The sequence below is a fragment of the Malurus melanocephalus genome, unplaced genomic scaffold (assembly GCF_030028575.1).
Source record: "Malurus melanocephalus ecotype Western Australia unplaced genomic scaffold, MMel_1.1 scaffold_163, whole genome shotgun sequence".
Classification (NCBI taxonomy): Eukaryota; Metazoa; Chordata; class Aves; order Passeriformes; family Maluridae; genus Malurus; species Malurus melanocephalus.
The window spans coordinates 1,278,842-1,291,647 of NW_026623395.1; positions in this window are offsets into that span (position 1 = coordinate 1,278,842).

Below are 12,806 nucleotides of genomic sequence, written 5' to 3' on the forward strand. Positions count from 1 at the left end.
GGCACCAGGAACTGCCGCTGTTATTGGGCCTCGTACCCTGGTACTGTGCAGCTGCTGTGGCCCAGGCCTCATGCCCAGCTGCCCCAGCCCAGCCTTGCACTGCCCGCTCACCGCTTTGGTGAGGGCACACAGGGCCACTGCCATGCTGTTAGGGAAACCAGCYGGTGTCAAGAGAGGCCAGGGGCTGGACAGATTGAGAGCAGCCTTGCCAAGAAGGACTCAGAAATGCTCGTGAATGCAAGGCTGGATGTGAGCCGTCAGTGGGTACTTGAAGCCCAGAAAGCCAAACATTTGAACTGCATCCAAAGCAGCATGGGCAGCAGGGAAGGGAGGGGATTTTGCTCCTCCACAGTGGTGAGGCCCCACCTTAAGTACTGCATCCATTTCTGGGGTCCCTAGCACGGGAAGGACATTGACCTGTTGGAGTGAGTGAGACAAGGCCACCAAGTTGATCAAAGGTATGGAGATCTCTCCCATGAGGAAAGGATTGAGAGAATTGGGATTGTTCAGCCTGGAAACAAAAAGGTTTCAGAGTAACCTAATGGCAGCCTTTCAGTACTTGAAGGGAACTTAGAGTAAGGATGGAAYAAAACTACCGTGAGCATGTAGTGACAGGACAAGGGGGAATGGGTTCAAATTGAAAGAGAGTAGGTTTGGATTAGATACTAGGAAAAATTTTTTTACTGTGAGGTTGGTGAGGACCTGTAATGAGTTGTTCAGGGAAATTGTGACTGTACCATCCCTGAACGTGTTCAAGGCCAGGTTGGATGGGGCTCTGTGCAACTTGGTATCATTGAATGTGTCCCTGCTCACAGCAGGGGGGTTGGAACTAGATGATCTTTAATGTTCCTTCCAACCCAAACTATTCTAAGATTTTATGCTCCACCACCCAGGAGCTACTGTGTCACTTTTGAACCACTTGAGCTGGGACCGGAGCCCCTTGGCAGCTGCACCTCCCACACTCACACAGATCAGATTTACGTTATCAGCTCGGCCATAGGTTTCACACAGCAATGTCTCAGATGTCCCAATCCTTAAAATAATGTAATCATAGTGTAGAAACTAAATAATAAAATAGAAGCTCGAGCTGGGTACCTCTCAGGAGGGACCCCTGGGTTTTTATACCCTCAMAGTCTAGGGACACAGAAGTCTGGAAGCCGTTGGCTCCTGCCATGTCTTCGTGTGTCCATCTCCTGGCCAGGCTGCAGGTGCCCTGGTCCTTTGTTATGCAAAGGGTCAGCAGTTTGTGGCCTCTTGCATGGGCTCTCCTGTCTGCCCAGAGCTGAGTGTGGAGCTAGAGCTCCAGCTGCACCCACCTGGAGCTGCTAGCACTGAATGGGTTCCTCAAAAACCATCCCAGTCGCAGGCTGCCCCCAGGGCCCAGCACAGTTCCCCTCAGCGGGGCCCAGGGCACAGGCCCCGCTCGCTGAGCTGGTGCTGCTGCAGGGGCAGCCCGGGGGGATGGTCAGGCCTTTCCCTCGCAGGGCAGCACCAGTAACTCCCCATGGCCGTGTGCTCAAACAAAGCCAGGGACAGCTGTCCTCAGAGTTAACGAATACAAACAGCGGAGAATACAGTACACAGTGTGCTGCTGCAGTCAGAGGAACAGCATAGAAACTAAATCTTTTTCACATTGAAGGTTCATTGTGCACCTGTGTTCTCATTTACTCACTGGGTTTAATATCAATCAAATATATGATCAACTGTTCTAGTGCTTTATTGAGTAAAACGTTCCCATTACTTTCAGTGGGATGTTGCAGAACTGCTGGACATGATAGTACACAGGTGGAGCCACGGTTGCTGGAGAAAACCGCCCTGGAGAACAGCACTTCCACGAGCTGYGGTTTCACTCACCTCAGAATTTGCATACGAAAATTTCTGAATCTAAAGGTGATTAAGAAATGCAGTTTCTCTCATGCCTTTTTGTCTATAGTGCAGTCTCACCCTGGCCAACAACTAAGAGTGCTCCCAGGTTTGTATTTGGGATTTTTTCAGTTTTTCTGTCCATTCTACACTAATTAAAAAAAAACCCAAACCAGCAAAAAAACCTCCAACTAAACCGAAAACCCCAACCAACAACAAAAAAAAAATACTAAACAAACAACAGCAAAAAAAAAAAGTAACAAAGAAAACCCAAACAAAAATCCTAAACAAGAAAACGGCAACAAACACAACCAAAGTGTGATCCTTTAATAAAATATGAGAATATTTCTGGTAATTTTTGAAGATAAATAATAAGAAAGTACTTAAACATGTGTAACCTATATCTCAACTTTTTCAGCCCATACGTCTCACAATTTACTGTTGTACTATCTGCCATAGCTGCTTTCAGAAATTCACAGTTTGTTTAGTGTAAATCCTCTCTCAAATATAGGTATTTTTCTCTGTTATATAAGTGAAGTGTCCTTTTCCTTGTAAACTTATCCTCTAAARATTTGAATACTGTGTTTAGTCTGGAAAAGAAGAAGCATCATTTTTCATTATATTCATTTTAACTAATATCTTTTGCCTTGAGATGCTTCCAGAGTAGTTTGGAACCTTAGAGAAGTGAAGAAAAACCCATTAGTAGTTAAATAATTACTGTTTAGTTATTATGCCATTAAATCATTTGGTTATTACAGTTTAGTAGTTTAACAATTACTAAACTGTGCCTGTCTGCCAAAGAAGGAAGGAAAAAGAGAGMAAGAAATAATATTTGTCAGAAAATGGAGCAAAAGGATGTCAACCAGAGTGTGGAACTTACTCTAAGCAGAAGTGACTGGGAAAGTTCATTTACTTGAAACACATACTTTCAACTACTAATTTACCTACTGAGAAATCATTGCAGATGTTTATGTTCCTTCAAAGCAAGATAAACATAAGGATAATATTAAGATTGCAAGGAAAAACATTGAAACATTGTGAAATAACAAAACCAGGATCAACTCTGCACATTTTTGTAATTAAGTTTGTGCTTTCCAATGTGCATGATTGCATACTGTCTGTTCTGCAATATTCTGTTGATATTCTTGGACAAATTGGTTTGAATGTCATGTTTCCAAACCATCCCACAAAGGCATAGGAGCAAACCAAAGTTTATCAAGTGAGAATAAGGATTCATAACACTAAACCATGAATTGATAAAGGATAGTAAACAGTCCCCATAATTACAAAAAAAAAAGCAGAGAAAACTGCGAACATATGATACACTCTAAAGAAAAACTTAGCAGAAGCTGATAGGAGAGAAAATTGTATTTTATGCAGTTGGGCAGCCTGCATGCACTGTTGACTATAGCAGCACACCTAAGCTTGTAAGTTAATTAGTCTGAATTGCTTCATCTATTATTACGTCTACTGGCCTGTGACTCAGTTGCTAAAGAGACATTCCTTTGCCTTCAGRGAAGTATTGATGGCAATCTCTCATCACTTTCTGGGTTTTGTCTTAAAAAACACAATCTGTGCCAGGGAAATTGATTGATTGCCATATTCCTCCATGGTCCAAACTGCTTCTATTGCTTGTTGCAGGTTAAAAAAAACAGGGGGGAAGCACTACTAAACTACTGTGACAAATACACCTAATGATARTATTTTTATTATTATTTTTATTTTAAACTCTGCTAAGCTTCATGTTTTGTCTGGCCATTATTTGAATATGATCCCAGAATCAGCGGGCAATTGTCTAGTCCTGATTTTGTATGCCAGTAAAAAACCTGTARCAGAGTGGGGAAGTCTTGCTCATTAGCACTGTAGTTTGGGTTTGTTTAATTCTGTTTGTTATTCTTTGAGGCACTAGACAGAGATAGCAAGTACCAGCCCGTACGACATTGCAACTGGAGCTGCTGCCAAAACTTCATTAGAATAGATATGTTCAGATGAGAGGCCTGTAACTATGAATACACAAACAGATACTAAATGAACATCTGCAACCAAAACACTATTCCACTATTCAACACATGTATGGTTTACTCACATATTCCATAAGGTACACTTGTAAAATTGATTGCCTTTAGTCTGCTGTGGTTTGTTCCTACAGTATCATACCTTCAGGAATTTGGCACAAGTATAAACATTGAGGGGTGATCTAATCTGTTTATAACATTATTTTGTAATGCTTCTTAGGCATGTAACCTGTTTATCATATCCTTTTTAAGATGATACAAAAAGTCTCAAGTATACAACCCTGAAGAAAGTATAGGCTTCCAGTCTTTAGAAGTATACTTCTGTAAATGAGGAAAAAACCCCAAACCAAACCCCAAACCAAACCATAAATTGCCTTTTTAAACACTTCCAATATACCATTATGGAGAATAATAATAAAAAAATGGCATCTAGGAGAGACAGTGTCTCATCAGCATGTATGTATTTCTCCTGTCAACATTACTCTAAATCACCAGATGAAAACACAGTCTAAACTGCTTGAATTTACAAGAAATGTTTGGATTGGATGAGGTGTATCAGAGTGAAAATGGCTACAGAGCCACCCCTATTACGAATCCAGTTTGTTCATTGGGAAGCAAAAGAAAAATATTTTCTAATTTTTTTTTCCCAGCAGTTTTTCATGATAACTTCAGGTTATCATAAAGAAATATGCCTTGAGATAAGTTAGTTTTTRTTTCAGAAATTGATCTTGGAAAAACAATACTATGTACATCCATTTATTGCAACTGCTYACCCAGTTTTCAGAGCAGAGACACAGGGCATACTTGTCTATTGGATTTTATTCCTTCCTGATTGAAGAAATTCAGTCCAAAATGTCTACTGCTGTTTTATCCAGTAGCCAATCAGTTACAGTCCATAAAGGGAGATGTCTTATTTTTTGTAGACTCAACTCTTACCCCAGGTATTTGGGGTGCTCTTCTTTGATTTAGCTGTTCCAYTTTAGCAATGTTAAATGTCTGTCTGGACAGGGATTAAAAGTCTAGGATGCCCCACCTCCCCAGTTCCTGGTTTACATATCAGACTTGAGTCATTCTGACTCAGTGAGCACTTATATGAAACAAAACAAGGAGGTTTATTCCAAAATSCCTACTAAAAATCTCCTCCAAGGCAGAGGTCTTCTCTATCTAGTGCCTTCTCCAGATGAATGCATTGGTGACTAGACTTTTGGATGAAAGGCAGCATCACTTCTGGTTTCCTTTTCTTGCTTATGAATGTAGCTTATCCTATCTTAGGGTTTTGCATTCACACTGCTTCATGAAGTTTGGGACCCAGCAAAAGAAAGTATTGCCCTCTAAGTATTCTGCTTATTTCATGAGGCTACTGTATCATTGCCTTTCTTTGAACAGCTTTTTTTCTGCCACGTTCTACTGAGAACAGTCTCTAGGAGATAAACATTTTTACAGTTTTGGAAAGTCTGTAACACATGAATGATAACTTTATAATAGTAGAATTACATATTTTTTTAAATCTTGTTTAAAAAATTGTGTTGTTTTGCTTGTTTGGGTTTTTTTGTCATAAATTTTGTGTCCCACTGACTGCTTTTTATAAAGCTGTCCAATAGGCCTCATATCTACACAGCTATTTCCTTTTTGTCTCAGTATTCAGCAGTCAGCTTGGTTATCTTTACTTCAGGCTCCCTTCTACTGGGCATTTAGTGTTCTTAGAAGTTTTTGTGCTCCTTCAAGAAAACCTACAGAACAAAGTAGTGAGCAGCAACTCTGGAACAGAGTTGATATTACCAAGATCTCCATCATCTCCTGATTCTTGAATATTTGGTTATTGACTAAAATTTATCCAGTTTATAGTTCCCTTGCCAAATTACAAAGCAAAATGTGTGCTTCCTACTTGGACTATGTGTGCCTGACAGCATGGAGTAGTTTGCACTTCAATCAAAATGCAAAATGCATTTGGATGTCATGGTGATGCATGCCTCACTGGTGTCAATAGTGACTCAGCAATAAAGCAGACAAGGCAGTCATTTGCTGGGGAACATTTCAGGTGTTCTAAACAGCTGGATTGAAAGATCATATTTGTCATGTAGAAACATGGAAAAAGAGTCAAAAAGTCATGTAAAGAATATAATTTGTTATTTATTCCTGTACATTTGAATAACAGAATTAATATGATACTAAATTTGGTAGGATTATCTACAAGATTTTTTTAAAATGTAATTTCTAAAAGATTAAACTTTGATTTGGCTTCCTAGAGGCATTTGGCCTAGTTTACTAAGGAAAGGAGATTTGTGCAACTGTGGCACATGTGCCCGGTGAATAGGTTTTGAGCACACAGGCTGATTTGAGACAAGTTTGATAAAAGAGTAAGAACCTCAAATTTTTATAAAAGAGAATACCCAGGATGAGACTTAGAATGAAGAGATGCCCATTCTGTTCAGGTGAGATCTTAGAAATGCTGCAGCTGTGGCTTCCATCAGTTTGCAAGCAAGAGCCAAGTTCCATTTGTTGTGATTCTCATAGACCTGAGTTAAGAGAGGGAAGGCATTGTCATATCCTAGTAACTCCACAACTCTGAGGCCATAACTCCTGAACTCTGGATGACACATAAGCAGGGTCTGATTGCACCCAAACAACAGCTAGACTGCAAATGACACAGTGTGTCATTCTATCATCTCTAACATTCCTTAGCTGTTTTTCACAAACAGAACAATTTTGCTCAGTATCTGTGCATTAAGTTTTTGAGTCCTACAATTATTCTTAAAAATAGTAACAGTCTTAAATTTTAAACTAGATCTTGAAGTTCTTCTTTTTGTTTACTATATTTTGTGTTATGCAACATATGGAAGACGGAAAGAAGACAATTKCTGTGCTAACCTCACTTCAAGTTTGGTATCTTTGCTCTGTTTCCTTTATCTCAACACTCCATAGTGTTCCATTTCCGCTCAATACGCCCTATTATTATCCCTGTTTCTAAGGTTGCATAAAATTAGGATAAAAAATGTCCTTTAATTTCTCTCTTCAAATTCTGTGCCTGGCTGGCCAATGTTACTTTTCAGTTGAGCTACAATAAAGGTAATAGTTGTGTGCTGGAGATTCCATAATGGGCTGGTAACAATAGTGGCCAACACAACATCAGAGCCTGTAGCAATMAAAGATTGTAGAGCTGAATCTTAAACAGTAGAGTTGTAGGAGAGCAAAGTTTGACAGATGTTTGTTTGATCTCTGAGTGAGGATTCACAGAGAGAAACTGGAATTTCACATGACATTGCAATTGATAGTATTGCATAAGTGCCGGCTGAAAATTGTTGTGGCTGAGGACAACAGAAATGCCATTCTGGTGTTAAAATAGCTAAATATTAACTTTACATTATATCAACAAGCAGCATTAAATCACCACAATGTAAAGGCAATAAAATCCATCCTAACAAAAAATACAGGTGAACAGAGGCTGCACAGAATTCTTTAAGGCATCTTGATCATAACATACTTCTTCCCACAGATTTCTAACAWATGATTTTTATGTACCTGCCGGGTGATTTCCTTAATTATGCTACTATATTAGTACAAATCTGCGTGTAGTAAAAATATTYTTGCTAGATTTTAAATATCTAGACACACACTTAGGCCCTGAACAATTTGTGCTTTGCAGTTAATTTCGTTGTCACAAACAAAAGATGTCAGACTGGTAGTTTTCTCTAGCGTCCCACTTGTAGTATATGGGTTCCTTGGGAAGCATTAACAATAAATCAGTCAACTGCTCTGCTTCTGTTTAGACAGCTGGAGTACAGATACTAAACTTCTTCAATAAGATACCTATGTGAGTTTGACAGAATTTTAAAAAACTGTATTTTGGCGTGTTTTTTTAAACTGCTGTGAGCACTGTGCATATCCTTTACTACAAGCCAGAATTACACACCAGGTCTGTCAGTTCTCAGAATCAGTGTTTTAAAAGGCTGTGTGCAAGTCAGTGAAAAACAGCTCATCACTTTGGTGGTTCAAAATAGAGTAATATTTTACTTTTCTGGAAAGAGAAGTATGAGATATCAAGAAGAACATCAAGAAGTGGTATATATAAAGCAGTGATACTTAAAGACAGCTTTCTGTTGAGAGCTGTTATTCTAGAGAAGACTTACTGGCATTGAGAAAAACTTAATTTTTAAATAAAAAATCTATTTGTGAGCTAACCAAATGGAATTCACTTACAGATTTAACATCACACCTTGCTTCTGTCAGTATATGCTGTGTGGACTAAAGCTGCAACTTTCAGATAAAATGCCAATACCCTGAAAAAATATATTAAAAATGCACCTGTGAAAAATTGAACATTAATTATAATCTGTCTTCAGTGGCTTAAACTACAGGACTGCTCTTGTAGCTCAGTAGCAAAGTACTCACTTGGGAAACTTGTGTTATTATTTTAGAGCAGTTTCTCTGAGTTTTCTGTTTCAACAGCTAATTGAAAACAATTTGCAGGGGCAGCCRCATTCATTCACATTGTTAACCACCTAATGATCTATAATAGGGGAAGAGATACTGTTTTCAGGAAATCARAGTCATATAATTCTTCTAAGGTGCTTTCAATTTGGCATTATTTTGGAAAGGGATAAAATGTACGCACATGGTAAATTTGTCACTTTAAACATCAACCCCCAGATATTCTTGTGTTCATTAACACAATGTAGCTTCCTCACTATATAAAAACGAAATATTGTGCTGATTTGCATAAAAAGTACTAAATTTTACTAATTCCTACTGTAGCTTATTAAAATAAAATGGGTTTAAGTTAGAAAGGTTTCTGAATATTGTTTTGATATTTATTGTTTTGGTTCATTACTTATGAATTTTAGAGAATACCAAGAAAAGGATAACAGATCTCATAATTAAAATCCTATCTGAAGAGGAATGAAACAACTAAATTAAGCAACTAGAAATTAGGCAGATGCAAAATACCGGTCATTGTGATGACGTCAGTCTTAAGTTTGCTTTTCTTCTGTGATCTATCCCATACAGGTATAGGACAGCATCTTCAGAATTTTTTTGTAGTGAAGAAAACCAATTGATTTGATACTCTTTCTGCCTAACTACTTTTCTCTTTTCRTCATTTATTAGGAAGTCAATCACCATATGCAGCATATTGCAATTTAATTCCATTTCCTAATTCCCAGTAGTCGAAATCAGTGCTAAGAACACCCTGGACCTGATTTCCAAGTTTTTATAAAAGGCCAGATCTTAATTAGACTTCATGCTCCTCATTTGAAAAATACATCATTCACTGTTTTCAAGGAAACCACCTCTCCAAAGCTTGATTTCTGATTACTCTTGTTGGACTTTTTTATAAGGTATAGTGAGAAAGTGGACATTATGAGAATGTTAAGGAATAGTGTGAAATAAGTCTTCTTTTTGGCCAGTGGAAAGGTTAGATGCTATCCTGGATGTCACCTGGACACAACCTCAACATGAAGCTGAAGTGAGGAAGAAGGGCTTCAGTTAACGAGGAAAAAAACTTTAAAAAATGCCAGCGTAGGCAAAGCTCCAATAACATGGCCAAGAAACTGCCAATTAGTAGTGGTTGCTAATCAACGGTATGATATTAGTTGTAGGTGCTAAAACCAGAACCTTTGCTAGAAAAATTTAGATAAGAAACAATAATGCAGCACAGAGCCTTTTTTTAAAGTAGGTACTTCAAAATATCTGCAAGGTGTTATTTTTCTTTATCACCTGCTAAATGCAAGAAAGAAATTGAGTGTTTCATGCTGGGATTTATAATCTCTGTGGATCACACCATGGTATCAAAGATTGTCAGCTTCATTTTATGCAAAATGGATGTGGTCCTTGAACTTCTGGCAATTTTCTAATTCAATCCTCCATACAGATTTCTAACTGCTGCTTTATAGGATATCCTATTATTCACCTCAGACAGTAATTTTTTTTTTTTTTTTTTACTGATCGTGGTCAACTATTTGTTGACTACATGGACCGTGAGAGTGTGGCAGGGCAGAAAGGCTTCTACCTTTGTTTTTCATAAAAGCCCTGTAAGAATGTTCTGAAACAGTATGTATGTTTACACTTTTCACTATAATGAACCAAATTCATTCTTTACCACAAGATTACTGCAGTTGTCATAGGAGTGCTTGATTACTAGGTTTTACCCTTTAAAACTTTTTTTTTTGTTTTTTTTTTTTAATGAATAATCCTGTTAAAATTGAGGACTAAAGGCTGAATAAAGTGATAATCTGAGAAGCCTGATGCAGACAAATATTTTAGCAAACTTAGCCATGCAATTGAAGCAAATTAATTTTGTTTTTGAAGAAAACTTGCAGAATCTGAGATCGTTTTCAGGATATCATTCAACATCAGTGTATATAATTTTTCTGAATTGTCAATACCTATTAAAAGTCTTTGTTCAGTGGTTAGATTTTTTTATGTTTATCTTCAAGACAGCATTTTATTACATGAGGCTGAGGTAACACTTTGTAGTTACTATTATAAAGAAATTTGTAATATTTCTATCTTCAGAGATTCCAGATGTGGTGGAATGCTGTGGCTCTCTGTTTGGAATGCACTGCAAATTAACATTGTGTTATATTTCAGTGTGTAAAACATGCTAGTGATATTTGACTGCATTTAAAAATTCGCTTTAGCTTAGTTTTGCGTTTATTAAAAATGAGCCATAGGCTCTTTTTCCAAAAGTCACACCTTGATATGCCTGTAAATTATCTTCTTCTTTAATTTCAAAATATTGTAACAGGAAGTATAGCTCAAAAAAAAAAGCCATAATTGTTTTCAAATTACTATTTGAAATTTTTTAATTTTACTATTTTTTWAATTTTTTCTAATTTTTTAATTTTACTATTTATTATTAGAAAACATAGAAATCAAGAATAGCAAACATACAAAGGTGAGATTATTCCCCTTTTGAACTCTCAGTGTACACATATTTAGGATATACCAGGATTTGATCCTGGTAGTCCTAAACAGTTTATCAAATCCAGGGGCCCATTCATATTCAGATAAAGGCTGTGATAGCAGGGATTTCTTATCTTCARAGAAGGAGAGAATTCAGAATCTGAATAGAAAGAGAACCTCCACACTCCTGATAAGAACMCTGTTTGCTTTGAAGACTGACACTATGAAGGGTTCCTGTTCAGAGAAGCCCAAGTGATATCTTTGAGTAATACTGTCTGGACTTAGATGKCACAYACTACAAAATGCAGACATTTTGATGAGAGACCATGGTAGAAGTTGGAGCTTACAGGAACTGCRGTGGGTACAATAGCTGACTGAACCAGAGCAGTAGCATCCTGGAAGTGGCAGTCTAAACAGAACTCCCATGGTTACCAGCATTTTCCATTTGCTGGCATTTCACTCTCACCATAGAGACATTTATGTCACAGTGACTACTGAGAAAGGAGTCCGCAGCAGGCCTGCAATAGTGACTTCAGGTTTGGAGGGCTGTTGACTTTTCAGAGACATTCCTAATTTAGCTCTTCATGATGGATTTTGGCACAACGCCAAGACTTTAATTTTGCAGTGCATTTAAAAAAAAAAACAAATCCAACCAAATAAAAAGAGTAAAGTATTAGCTATATTACATATAAGGCCCCTCTTCTTTATGCAATTTTTTTGGCAGAATGTTTACTTTTCAGACTATTATCTYAACCAACAACAGAAATTCTAAGCCTCAGGTAGGACCAGGTTCATATTTACTGTCAAATCTCTTAAAAGCTGCTAGTCTATTGTCCCTTTGTAAAATGTTAAGTCAAGAAGTCTGTGACTGTTACRRAGCATAGAACATGGGTAAATTGTCTTCAGGACAAGRAAGAGTTATGTGCTTCCTTTTCCATATACCTGTTAGATTCTAGAACTGGAAAGGATACAGCAGAAAGCATTTGGGAAGATTTGAAGGAGACCGTCAAATTTTCCACTAATGTTATTCTCATGCTATCTCATTCACTTCCAAATTGTGCGGTTTTGACCTTTAAATTTTTCCCCAACTTCCTTCCAAGAAATGTTTGAGCCCACAGGACAATTTTGAATATGTTTGTCTTCAAAAGTTACTAACTCAACTTACTTTGAAGAGGAACAAGGCTGGCAAACACAACAGAGAAGTTATTTTTCCTCTATAATGATTTAGCCTTTGATGCATAGACAGATGGTCATGATCTCGTCCTCCTCCACCCATGGATTTTTCTAAAATGACACCCAAGTTTTTCTTGGCAGCAGTTACAAAGTCTGGCAAACAGCTCACTTCAGCTCCAATTATATTGACCACATTAATGCAGAAGATCAGCAAATGAAATGTTCCATATTCATTTGGAAGAGATGAACTAGAATTTGCAATGAAGCAAGATAAACATGAATTAGAAACAAATGCCAGCTACTTACCTCCATCCTTATATCTAAGGATTTCCTGTGGCATGTTTTTTTCACAGAACGTATGCTTCTTAAGGCAGCAGCACTTTATAGAATTAGATTTCAGAGAATGTCTTCACAGACAGAATCAAACCACTTGCTTTGAGTGTTTTAAGGAATATTAGAGAATAACACTTTCCCTCCATTCTCCAGGGACACCAACTCTTTAGATCAATGTTATCTCTAGATTTAATATCAAAGCTTTTCACACTTCTCTGTGCTTGTCACAGACTCTCTGGGGCACAGGGAAGGCAACCAGGAATGTGACTAATTCCCACTTGAAGGCTTCTAGCTGAATATTTTTTTTCAAGGCAATACCTGCCATCCAAGATACATTTCTTTAGGAAGGCAAAAATGAGGAAATCTTGCTAGCAATTCTTTTTCTATGCAGTTACAGGCTAACTTCTTGCTGGTACTGTGTGCTGTGAAAGCTGCATGTTAGCTCCTGCCTGCTTGTAACTGCCAGGCAGGTTCGTACTTCTCTACCAGTGTGAGAGCCATCATGAATAGCTTTACCTGTGG